Source organism: Amphibalanus amphitrite, unplaced genomic scaffold (genome assembly GCF_019059575.1).
Source record: "Amphibalanus amphitrite isolate SeventyFive unplaced genomic scaffold, NRLGWU_Aamphi_draft 000430F_arrow, whole genome shotgun sequence".
Taxonomy (NCBI): Eukaryota; Metazoa; Arthropoda; class Thecostraca; order Balanomorpha; family Balanidae; genus Amphibalanus; species Amphibalanus amphitrite.
In genome coordinates this window covers 268929-281519 of record NW_024881924.1, presented here as the reverse complement: position 1 = coordinate 281519, position 12591 = coordinate 268929, and the positions used below count along the sequence as shown (strand labels likewise).

The 12591-nt window shown below is 44.3% G+C and overlaps 1 protein-coding gene across 1 annotated transcript in view; it reads right to left on the bottom strand.

The window, feature by feature from the left end:
- Positions 1-12591, bottom strand: part of LOC122391305 (glucose-6-phosphate exchanger SLC37A2-like) — a 45333-nt gene that overhangs the window by 13772 nt on the left and 18970 nt on the right. The window lies entirely within an intron of this gene.

Below are 12591 nucleotides of genomic sequence, written 5' to 3'. Positions count from 1 at the left end.
GCAAGGGTGACGATACATATAAGCTACATTCAAAGTTTCATTGTAGTCTGGCTAATCGTTCCTAAGCTTCAGAAGCAGAACATACCCATGACTGAAACCCCACATTACTTCTGCTGTGGACTGTACATTGCGTTTTGATATGTTTATGACCCCTCAATGTGCTTCCCATTTCAAAGGTAAACACATGAATACATGCTGCGGCATGCCAACCGGCATGTTTGGCAGCACAGCTGGATTGAAGTTAGCCCAAACTGACTTGACGTGCGCCGTGAGCTCCTCGAGGCTGGAACAGCGCTTCGCTTCGACGAGCCTCGATTTCAATATTTCCAACACATTTTTATGAAATCTTGATCCGATGAGTTGCCTGGGATGTGATCTTGCTACAGACGCCTATCACAGTCTCCTGGCACTGCTTTTAAAGGAAGACTGCCACCTTCAAAAAGTTTTCTCAGATCGGCCTATGATTTATTCCCTGGACAAAACAAAATTTTATAATTCACCTGACAAAGTATCATCACGTGAATCGCGAAAAAAATTGTCGATTATCATACAATTATCAATCGGTTAATGTCTAGCGACAATGTTTACACATCACTAGACTTCAAGGTCATAAGATTATTACATTTTATTTGAAAAAGTAAGGTATTTTATGATTTACTAACATATGATTTCATAAGAAATTGGCCATGTTTAATTTATTTTGCATTTAAGTTCGTAAAACATTTAAAAATCATGGCTCATTTGGAATGGGTCTGGCCCATATTAAACCCCATTTCCCACACTTTTTTGGAAAAATGAACTACTGAATATATAAGTTTAACTTTTATTTTGACACTCCAAAATTCTTCTCTGATCTCGAAACAATCAAAGTTTTGACATATATTTACCAAAAGATAAGAAAATTCATGTTTCAAAGTTATCGATAAACAGTAGAGATGTCGGTTTTCTTGGACTAAAAAAATGGCATCAAACTGAACTTTGGTCTCCGATTTCTCGCAAACGGGTTCGAATTTCGGAAAACCGACTTCAGTCTGGGACATAGGTGGCTCAGCTCTAGTGAAAACCGTTTTGTGGAAAAAAGGTGGCAGTCTACCTTTAACCCGCGCACCGACGGGGGGCGGATATCCGCCCCCCTAAGGTTTTTCGCAAATAGCGGAAAAACCGCGGCGCGTAGCGCCGCGAAATTTTGTACGACTATTCTCTCATCAATTTTACACATGGTGTGCAAGTTTGAACATCCTATCTTTTAAGGTCAGGTCACCAGGTCACTTTGAATGACCCAACCTCAAGTCACTTTTTTGCAACTTTGTCACCGTGCCAGAGCTACAGTAGATGTCGGAGGCCTTTGAAAGTCACAGGGTGTTATAAGGTCATTAGTAGCTACAATTTGTATATCTCAGAATTTTGATATCGGTGACCTAAGGTCAGGTCAATTTCTCGACCTCCCCATTATAAGTCAATGGGGGAAAAATCAACTCCCTGTTTTTTACCACTAAAACGGGTCGGAATGGCCCCATAAACCATACATGACCTCATATACGATCAACCTTCACTACCTTGAGGTCTGTTTTGCTGTTGGGCAGCTGCAAGGTCACGTGACGTCATCAAAGGTCAACAGCGGTTTTTTGACAATAACTCCGTACAGGAACGAGATACAGCCGCGCGGATGGTCTCATTGTGTTCAGCTCGTCAAGGCGCATCGAATGATATACATGATGACCTCGAGGTCACGTGACCTGAGGTCAACCTTTGACCTTGACCTTTCGAGGTCAACATATATATCATTCGATGCGGATTGACGAGAGAATCACGATGCTGCCCTTAGTTTGTTCCTATATTGACTAGTTCGAAAGTTATTCGAGAAAAACTCTCTCCATACCTAGCGCCGCCATTTTGACTTTTTTGACCCCTGTGACGTCATCTTTGACCTGACCTGAAAATGACCTTCGTAAAAAATTGTAGACATTGTCCGTGCGTATCCCTTGCCGTTTACTGCTTGTCGCTATCTTGCTCCGTTCTCGAGATCTCAGGGGGGGGGGGCGGTCATCCGCCCCTCCCCCCGTCGGTACGAAGTTGGCGCAGACCCCCGTCGGTGCGCGGGTTAAGCTTTGCTTGACCTCTGCACTGATGGACTGTCTTGCTTGAAGATGGGCCTACGACCTCCTGCATGCTATTTTCTCCTCCAAAAATGTGTTCATACTTTCGGTTCGAGTTAACCCTCGCCCTGGCAGGGCATTTTTCATAACACGGCCTGGCAGGGGGGGGGGGTCGATGCGACCCCCCCCCCTCGCGATTGGCTCCTATGGCACCTAGAAACACCAAATTTGGTAGGTAGGTGGGCTCCCTGGAGTTCTCGCCCCTGTGCAAATTTGGTTGCTCTAGGTCAATATTTAGGGGGGTTTTGGGGGGTATAAATGTAAAAATTTCGCTAAAAACAGGTCAAAAGTTTTTCGCTTATAACTTTTGATCTAATTAAGATAGAGCAAAAAGAAAAGCACCAGTGAACTCAGCACGTCAAGGCGCGTCGAGTGATATACTTTTTAGCTTGTTTAAGTGTACTTCAAGTTTTTCTTAAATTTTAAGTAAACTTAAATTTATAAATTAAGTTCAAGTTAACCAAATTGCGTCATATCGTATATCATTCGATTCGGCTGATCACCAGGAACACAATGATACCATTTTTTAAGCTCTAGCGTCATTATGTGCCAAGTTATTGACAAAAACGTCATTTGACCTCAGTTGACCTCATTTGACCTGACCCATGGATAAGAACAACAAACAAAGAAGCACCAAGTGACCTGCTGTTAAGTACTGTGATTTCAAAGCACAAAAATGATAGAACGAAGCGGATAACTCCAGTATTTTCCGAATTTAGTATTTTCCCATAGGCTTAACATTACGACGTAATGACCTCTAACTGACCTCAGGTCAGTGACCTCAAAAAACCCGAACTATATGTTATACAACTCGGTGAACTTAGCACATCCTGAAAGTTTGAAGGAAATCAGTCCAAAACTGTGAGTTGGACAGGTGCAAACAGAAAATTGAAATTTGACCATGACCTTGTACCGGTTTTTCTGACCTGGTGACCTGACCCAAGGTCACCCGGACCTGAAATTTTCAGGTCATATGTAAAAAAGTTGCCCCATAGGCTGTGCCAAATTTGGTGGCGCTGCGCGCCGCCGTTTTTACGCTATCTTCGAAAAACCTTAGGGGGGGTCGCATCGACCCCCCCCCTGCCAGGGCGAGGGTTAAGCTAGAAGCCTGAAACTCCTCCTAGATCTTCTTAGAGAAGCATTCTGCGTCCCAACACTGTTTCTGGAGTATCAATCGCAACCTGCTCAGTGCAGCGTCTGGACGCATATTACCCCACATTACCGTGACCCTGGCCTTTTGCATAGGAATAAAGCGGGATGACACGAAGGCCTTTCCGTCGCCCATATGGGACCGTTTTGGGGTTTGGACGGGTGTTTTATCCTTGGTTTTATCTCGAACACGGAATAGGTAGTCCAGATGACCACATCAAACATCGGCCCTCCAGTGTTGCCTCAGGCATAACGAAACAAATGTTTGGCCATTTTAAGACATTTTCGACTGTTTTGCGTCCTCCGTTAAAGGGACCCTCCCACCTTAACATTAGATTTGAGTTGAGATAGCCAAAATGGGGTCCCTGGCTCACAATTACCGGTTTCGGCACTCACAACATCGAGAAATGCCTTAAATCGGGAATAGGTATTGAATTTCAAAATTGCAGCGTTTTGATTCAGAGGGGCTAATGCTTTTGAATACCCCTCTGAATGTGTGACGTCAGCGGAGATCTAACGATTTTTAAATCTTTTACTAAAACGTTTGGTAGCACGCGGTGGTATATGCTGCTTTGCGCGCAACAAATGCCGCACCTTCAAATAAAGTCGCCAGGAACAGCGGAGATCCAAAAAAGTGAACAAAAGTAAAAGTCTATTTAGGAACCAATTCTTCGACACCAGTAATGCGTATATTGATTCGGTAGCTTTCGGAAGCTTCTGCTCCCTTCGTCAGCCGTGCTTTAAAATGCATTAAAATACAAGACAATACGTCTCAAACGTCTCAAACACCTACCAAAATACATACCACCACGAGGAAAAGTTGTAGCCGTACGTCTAAAGCACAGATGCACAAAATAATCATACGAATACACCATAACTGAGCGTGAGCACACATTACATGAAAGAAACCAATATTTGAAAGTTACCTCACACTGGCTTCTCTTTCTTTTGACCAACATTCCATAACACATATTAATGAACTAAGACGTAATCGTCCGTAACATTCGTGCCAAACTTTCGGCAGTCATCGTAAGTTCATGATCGTAACAACCGAGATCGAGACAATTAATCGGAGGTAGTCGTAAGTTCGTAATCGTTTTACAATCACAGACGCACAAGCTCGCATATTCGCTCTAATAATCACATACAACAACCGTACATATCTTTCAACACTTCTAAACTAAGTCTAATTATAGGCACACTTAGTCTAATTATAGGCACACTTAGTTTAGAAGTGTTGAAAGATATGTACGGTTGTTGTATGTGATTATTAGAGCGAATATGCGAGCTTGTGCGTCTGCGATTGTAAAACGATTACGAACTTACGACTACCTCCGATTAATTGTCTCGATCTCGGTTGTTACGATCATGAACTTACGATGACTGCCGAAAGTTTGGCACGAATGTTACGGACGATTACGTCTTAGTTCATTAATATGTGTTATGGAATGTTGGTCAAAAGAAAGAGAAGCCAGTGTGAGGTAACTTTCAAATATTGGTTTCTTTCATGTAATGTGTGCTCACGCTCAGTTATGGTGTATTCGTATGATTATTTTGTGCATCTGTGCTTTAGACGTACGGCTACAACTTTTCCTCGTGGTGGTATGTATTTTGGTAGGTGTTTGAGACGTTTGAGACGTATTGTCTTGTATTTTAATGCATTTTAAAGCACGGCTGACGAAGGGAGCAGAAGCTTCCGAAAGCTACCGAATCAATATACGCATTACTGGTGTCGAAGAATTGGTTCCTAAATACTTATAATGTCCCAGTACAATAATTCCATATTTAAAGTAAAAGTCTAATATCTTGAAAACCGGTGAATATTTTTCGATAAAATTTGTTAGATATTCGATTTCGCTCTTTCTGAACCTAGCGACATCACTTTCATGCCAATTCATTAACTTTTTTGAAGGTGGGAGCCGGGAGGGTCCCTTTAAGTTTAAGCCCAAGTGACTAGAGATGTCAATCGGATACCAACTTTTTGGTATACCGATACCAAACCGATACCAACTTGGTATTTGGTATTTCATGGCGAATGTATTTGGTATTTTGTTGGTATTATGAATCCTTGCGGCCCTGGTGGCGCAGTTGGTTAAGGCGTCGGCCCGCGGTGCGGGTGGCTCTGGGTTCGATTCCCGGTGTCGCCCGTCCCGCGGGCGTCGTCCCCAGCTGTGTCACCAGGAGTGGGGTGGGCTCCCACGTTAGCCGTAGCCTAGGGGGAGGGGAAAGGAAGAGGAGGAGCAGGAGCCTTCCTGTAAGTGGGCGCATCAGCCTGTTGGAAGGATGACGAAATAAATAATAAAAAAATCCTCACTAATGTAAAAGAGGCTGGGAGTTCGGTAAAAAGTTGGTATTTCCCTCATATTCCCAAGTCGGTTCGGTTTCGGTATTTTCCCATTGGTATTGTTGGTATTTGGTTTGGTATCGGTTTCACGATTTTCCGTAATTGACATCACTTGAAGTGACCGTGAGTTATGTACCCCGAAATAATACTCTTAGACAGCTGGTAATCCATCCTGAAAAGCCTGCTTAGTACCAACTTTCTAACGCTAAGACTTTTTGACGGCCACTTTGGCGCCACATATTTTTGGCCACATGGCTCACTCCTGAGAGCTGACAAAAAAGAGCATAAGCTTGCAGCGATTGACTCCCGACAAATCATCGGCGTCACTTGCTGACGGTGCGTCCAGTTAGCGACAGACATTGGCTACAGACTGGGTCAGCCCCCGTTCATGAGCTCCAGAATCCCTATACCGTGACGTCACCGCGGCGGTAGAATCCCCCTTCACCCATAGGCATGCATGCAAATTTCATCATCTTTCGAGCGAGCTGGAGAGAGAAAAAAAAAAGGATTATGTGTCATCGAAAGTTGTACCAATGTAACAATGAGTTCGCCTCATTACGATAAATGAGGTTGAAACTAAAAAAATAGGACTATATCGAGCCAAAATCAGTAATTCAAATGACCCATTCATTTGAACGTGAAGGGTTTCCTCTGATGACGTCACCACGGCGCCTTTATTTCCCCAGTGAACCAGCCTCAGTAGTAAAGGAATCTTGGACTAGATGGCCTCAATCAGGGGGCGTCGAAGTCTAGTTCCTACCAACCTGGCACTCCCATGCCTACGTCACCACGAGGACGCCCGAGGGTATTTACATGTTGAAGATAGGGAAAGTTGCCATAGTTTAGAGCCGGTTGAAGGGCAACCTTGAGGTAGATGAGAATGTAGATGAGAGATGGGTTCCGTAGTCGGAGTTGTAGTCGGTCGGAGTCGACAGTTCTGACCAGAGTCAGAGTCAGAGTTGATTTTAAAATCCAGAGTCAGAGTCGGGTCACCAAAAATCCATTGCCTCCGACTCCGAGCCCTGCTAGGGCTCGGAGTCGGTCAGAGCCAACATTTTGAAATCAAAGTCAGAGTTGATTTTTGAAAGTTCTGAGTCAGAGTCGGAGTCATCAAGAAACTCATCGACGATCCGCAGTACCATGCAATTAGGGTGCTGCCTCGTTGCCCTGCATTGCCAATGAGTTGAATGAATAGATTGCAATTGGTACCTTTATCCCGCGCCCTGTGGGGGGGGGGGGGGGTTTGGACACCCCCTCCCTTGTGGCTTTTGGCACACCTTATCATGCATCAATTCTACACATGTTGTAAAAATTTCAGATTAAGGTCATTCAAGATTAGGTCACCAGGTCACTTGAACTGACCCCACCTCATAAAAAGTTTCAATGTCTGCCATAGCTACACCGAGTGACCGATCACTTTGAAACTTTCAGCGATTGCTAAGAGCAATATTATGTATAGTCGACTACGGAATGATGTTCCACTTTTCACAGGCAATTATTTGCCTGGAGTGGTAGGCTGAGCCGCATCACACGAGCTGAGTTCACAAATTATAGCTTTGTCCCAATACTCACAATCGACACGCTTAATTGCGTGATAAACGGCACAACTTAGCGCTCCGGTCAACTGATAGCTTCTGAGGAGCGGAACATCATTCTGTAGTCGACTATACAAAATGTTCAGCTCAGAATTTTGATATCGATGACCTAAAGTCGGGCCAATTTTGCGACCTCCCTGTTATAAGTCAATGGGAGAAAATTGAAAGCGTTTTTTTTTTGGACGAATCCCATTATAAACACTCCCAAACACTGGATAACAAGTAACTAAGACACACTGAACATGAAAACGGTATCCGTGACCCCTGTTTATGCCCCTGAGGTCATCTCAGGTCACGGATGGTATCTAACAGTTTTTCGCGAATAACTTTTAATAGAGGCGTGCTAGAGCGATGAAAACGCTTTGGATGTGTTCAGCTCGACGATACGGATCGACTGATATGCAACATGACCCTTTCCGGTCAGGTCATGACCTTGACCTGAGGTCAAATTTTCAAGTTAACCTTTCAAGGTCAAGTTACAGTTCATTCGGTGCGTCTTGACGAGAGGAACACGATGCCAGTAAAAGTAAGCTCGTGCAAGGTTTGGGTCAAAAGTTATTGCAGAAAAACTGTTTTCGAAAAAAATCGGCTAATTTCGCAGTTTTTGCCCCCTGCAGGCAAAACCGTCAACGATAAGTCAAATCTGAGCGAAACACTCAGAAAGGGCGTTAATAGGGTTATCGAATGCGCTTTTCCGCGGCGCTGTAGCTCTATTGGTTCCCGGGCTATGCGTTGGCTTCTTGGAAATTGTCGACATTCGACCTGAAAATCGGCGAAATTTTGCCTTCAATGGCCTCCTGGTGACCTGACCTTTGACCTGACCAAAAAAGTGACCGAAGTGATTTCGTTATTATTTTTGGTGCTCTTTCGAACACCGCCTTCCGCGTATCGCTACGTGGCCCAGGAGCCGATTCAAACACCCCCCCCCCCCCAGCAGGGCGTGGAAATCCAGGACCCCCAGGGTATCCGCGTCCCCAGGGACGCGGGTTATTATTCATTCGGAATTGCTTTCAGTAGAAAAAGACGCATTATTGGTTTAAGTTTTTATTTATTGACAATTTTTGCAGTGAAGGATGCAAACAGGTACACAACACAATAATAGTGCCTCGATGGTGCAAATAATTGCTAGATAGATGTTGAAATGTGTTGTCATTGAAGAATCTACTGATTTTCCTTTTCGATGCCATTACAACGACAATTTTTCGAGAAGTTTTGTGTGCGGAACCACATCAAAACATTTAGAAAGATCCAAAAGTACCAATATGCAAATATGTCCGTTGTCCATTGCTTGAAGAGCCTGGTCTGTTATGGCGTGAAGCACCGTTTCCGTGGAGCGTTGTTTTCTGTAGCCGTGCTGTGCGTCCGAAAGCAAATAATGTTCTTCAAGGTAAGCAAATAACTGTTTCTGCACAACACGTTCAACTAATTTCATAATCGCCGGCAGGATGGAGATGGGGCGCGTGTCGGACGGCTCGAGGGACCTGTTCCCCTTCGGAATAGGGGTCACTAAGGCGTGCTTCTATTCCTGAGGTACATCACCGGCCAGAGGCGGATCCAGCTCAGAGTTTTTTTTGGGGGGGGGGGCAAACCATAAAAATTTATCGATTCTTTCCATGCATCGTCCATAGGCGTAATGTTAAAATCATGCCGTTTGGGGGGGGCAAATGCCCATTTTGCCCCCCCCCCTGGATCCGCCACTGTCACCGGTGGCGAGACTGGAGTTAACAACGTCCAACAGCGCGTGGCCTATCCCGGGAAAATAACGCTGCAGCAAACGCACGCTTCAAGTACACAAACGACAAAACAGTGCAATTCAAATCTTTATATCTATATTTCGCAGACGTTTCAACGACAAGGCGTCTTCGTCAGTGCAAATGAAATGAAACTTAGTACATATGTTTAATTAATTAGCATATTCGATAGCATATTCAATAGGATATTCGACAAATATTCGATAAATTACTATTCGTATTCGTTCAATCGTTCACATGAAAATGACACAGGATACATTTACCCACAGAAACACATCATTTTTGGAGTCCAACCACGTTCCAGAATGTGTGGTCTCCCTCCACTTGTACAAATACATTTAAATATCTATCGCCATCTTTGCTCCGATCTTTGCCCACGTAAAGAAGCCCGATTTTACGTTGATGACATCATTTAACATAATATGAGCTGCTTCTTTTGCTTTACGAACTGATTTTGACATTCCTTCCTCGATGACGCCCGCCCTGGACGAGTCTGGCAGGCTTCCACACTTGTCTATGTGTGGAACGAATGCGTTTTTTGAGTCGTGATTTCGGCCGTCCCGTTTGTGCTCCTTCAGCCGTGTTTCTAAGCCCCTTCCTGTCTCTCCTATGTATGATTTCTGACACGGGCCAGAGCAGGGAATTTTGTAAACCACGCTGTCCGTTTGTTCCTTGTTGTTGTGTGGTTTGGTCAAACTTTCAATTTTCTTTCCAGTTACGATGGCGACATTGGTACCAGCAGCACGAAGGGAGCTGGCGATCGTTTCGGCGTGTTGTGAGTTCGGTAGTGATATAAAACGTCCTCGCTTCGTTCGCTCTCGTCTCTTTTCTCTTCGTTCTTCCGCGGTTCTATCTCGAATTTCCTCTGCCTTCTTCTTCATGCGAATGACATAGCCTTTTGGATATTTGAGTTTCTCAAAAGTAGCAAAAATGTGTTTGATTTCTCCGTCGAGGAACTCCTCACTACAGATACGATAGGCCCGTAAGAAAAATCCAATCACTACTCCGTTTTTCACTCGCTCATTATGCCCTGAGAAAAAGTGGACATAATCTTCCTTATTTGTAGGCTTCCGGTAAACAGTAAATTTCAGTCTACCTTCCCTTCGCATGATCAGCGTGTCGAGAAAGGGAATCATGCCTTCGTTTTCAGTTTCGAGGGTGAATTGAATTTTTGAATCAACTGCATTTAGATCCGTTAACTTCTTTTTCAGGTCCACCCGGTGCCAACACAAGCACATCGTCGACATATCTAATCCACATGCAGTCTTGGCCCATAATGTGACGGTAACTCTCTTCTTCCAAACATTCGAGGTAGAGACAGGCCGCCACTGGACTTAAAGGAGACCCCATCGCTAGACCAGTGATTTGTGCGTATTCGTTATCATTAAAGGAAAATGCATTGAAGTGCATACAGAGTGATACTAGCTCGAGGTACTCTTTCTTCGGCAATGGTAGCGTTCTCTCGTCCAGAAAGCCGATAACATGTGAAGTCGCTTTTTACCAACGTTCCTGTCGAAGGTGCCATAGAAGCGGTACGACGTGTTATCGGCTTTCTGGACGAGAGAACGCTACCATTGCCGAAGAAAGAGTACCTCGAGCTAGTATCACTCTGTATGCACTTCAATGCATTTTCCTTTAATGGTAACGAATACGCACAAATCACTGGTCTAGCGATGGGGTCTCCTTTAAGTCCAGTGGCGGCCTGTCTCTACCTCGAATGTTTGGAAGAGGAGAGTTACCGTCACATTATGGGCTAAGACTGCATGTGGATTAGATATGTCGACGATGTGCTTGTGTTGGCACCGGAAAATGTGGACCTGAAAAAGAAGTTAACGGATCTAAATGCAGTTGATTCAAAAATTCAATTCACCATCGAAACTGAAAACGAGAGCATGATTCCTTTGCAGTCGACGCGCCCTAAAGCCCCAATAAACAACAACAACAAGAGCATGATTCCCTTTCTCGACACGCTGATCATGCGAAGGGAAGGTAGACTGAAATTTACTGTTTACCGGAAGCTTACAAATAAGGAAGATTATGTCCACTTTTTCTCAGGGCATAATGAGCGAGTGAAAAACGGAGTAGTGATTGGATTTTTCTTACGGGCCTATCGTATCTGTAGTGAGGAGTTCCTCGACGGAGAAATCAAACACATTTTTGCTACTTTTGAGAAACTGAAATATCCAAAAGGCTATGCCATTCGCATGAAGAAGAAGGCAGAGGAAATTCGAGATAGAACCGCGGAAGAACGAAGAGAAAAGAGACGAGAGCGAACGAAGCGAGGACGTTTTATATCACTACCGAACTCACAACACGCCGAAACGATCGCCAGCTCCCTTCGTGCTGCTGGTACCAATGTCGCCATCGTAACTGGAAAGAAAATTGAAAGTTTGACCAAACCACACAACAACAAAGAACAAACGGACAGCGTGGTTTACAAAATTCCCTGCTCTGACCCGTGTCAGAAATCATACATAGGAGAGACAGGAAGGGGCTTAGAAACACGGCTGAAGGAGCACAAACGGGACGTCCGAAATCACGACTCAAAAAACGCATTCGTTCCACACATAGACAAGTGTGGAAGCCTGCCAGACTCGTCCAGGGCGGGCGTCATCGAGGAAGGAATGTCAAAATCAGTTCGTAAAGCAAAAGAAGCAGCTCATATTATGTTAAATGATGTCATCAACGTAAAATCGGGCTTCTTTACGTGGGCAAAGATCGGAGCAAAGATGGCGATAGATATTTAAATGTATTTGTACAAGTGAAGGGAGACCACACATTCTGGAACGTGGTTGGACTCCAAAAATAATGTGTTTCTGTGGGTAAATGTATCCTGTGTCATTTTCATGTGAACGATTGAACGAATTCGAATAGTAATTTATCGAATATTTGTCGAATATCCTATTGAATATGCTATCGAATATGCTAATTAATTAAACATATGTACTAAGTTTCATTTCATTTGCACTGACGTAGACGCCTTGTCGTTGAAACGTCTGCGAAATATAGATATAAAGATTTGAATTGCACTGTTTTGTCGTTTGTGTACTTGAAACAATGTCGTCTTACCAACAAACGCACGCTTACACCGTCCCTGCCTGCTGACATAGAAGGTTTCATTGAAAGCAGTATCGCGTACAGAGAGTCCAAATCCGTAGCCTGCACCTTAAAGGCGCTCGTCAGCACTCTTGGGAGTAGCATGGGCACACGTGCTGTAGCGGCAGGAACACTGGCTGCGGTGGCAGGGCCGACTGCAACATAATAGTTGTTAAAGGGACCCTCCCACCTTCAAAAAAGTTAATGTATTGGCAGGAAAGTGATGTCGCTCGGTTCAGAAAGAGCAAACACGAACATCTACCAAATTTCACCGAAAAATATTCACCGGTTTTCAAGATATTAGACTTTTACTTTTGTTTACTTTTTTTGGATCTCCGCTGTTCCTAGCGACTTCATTTTGAAAGTGCGGCGTTTGCAGCAGATGTTGCGCGCAAATAGCATATACCACCACTCACTGGCGGATCCAGGGGGGCTACGGGGGCCATGGCCCCCTCAAAGGCCTAAAGTGGCCTGTTTGGCCCCCCCAAAACGTCAGAAAA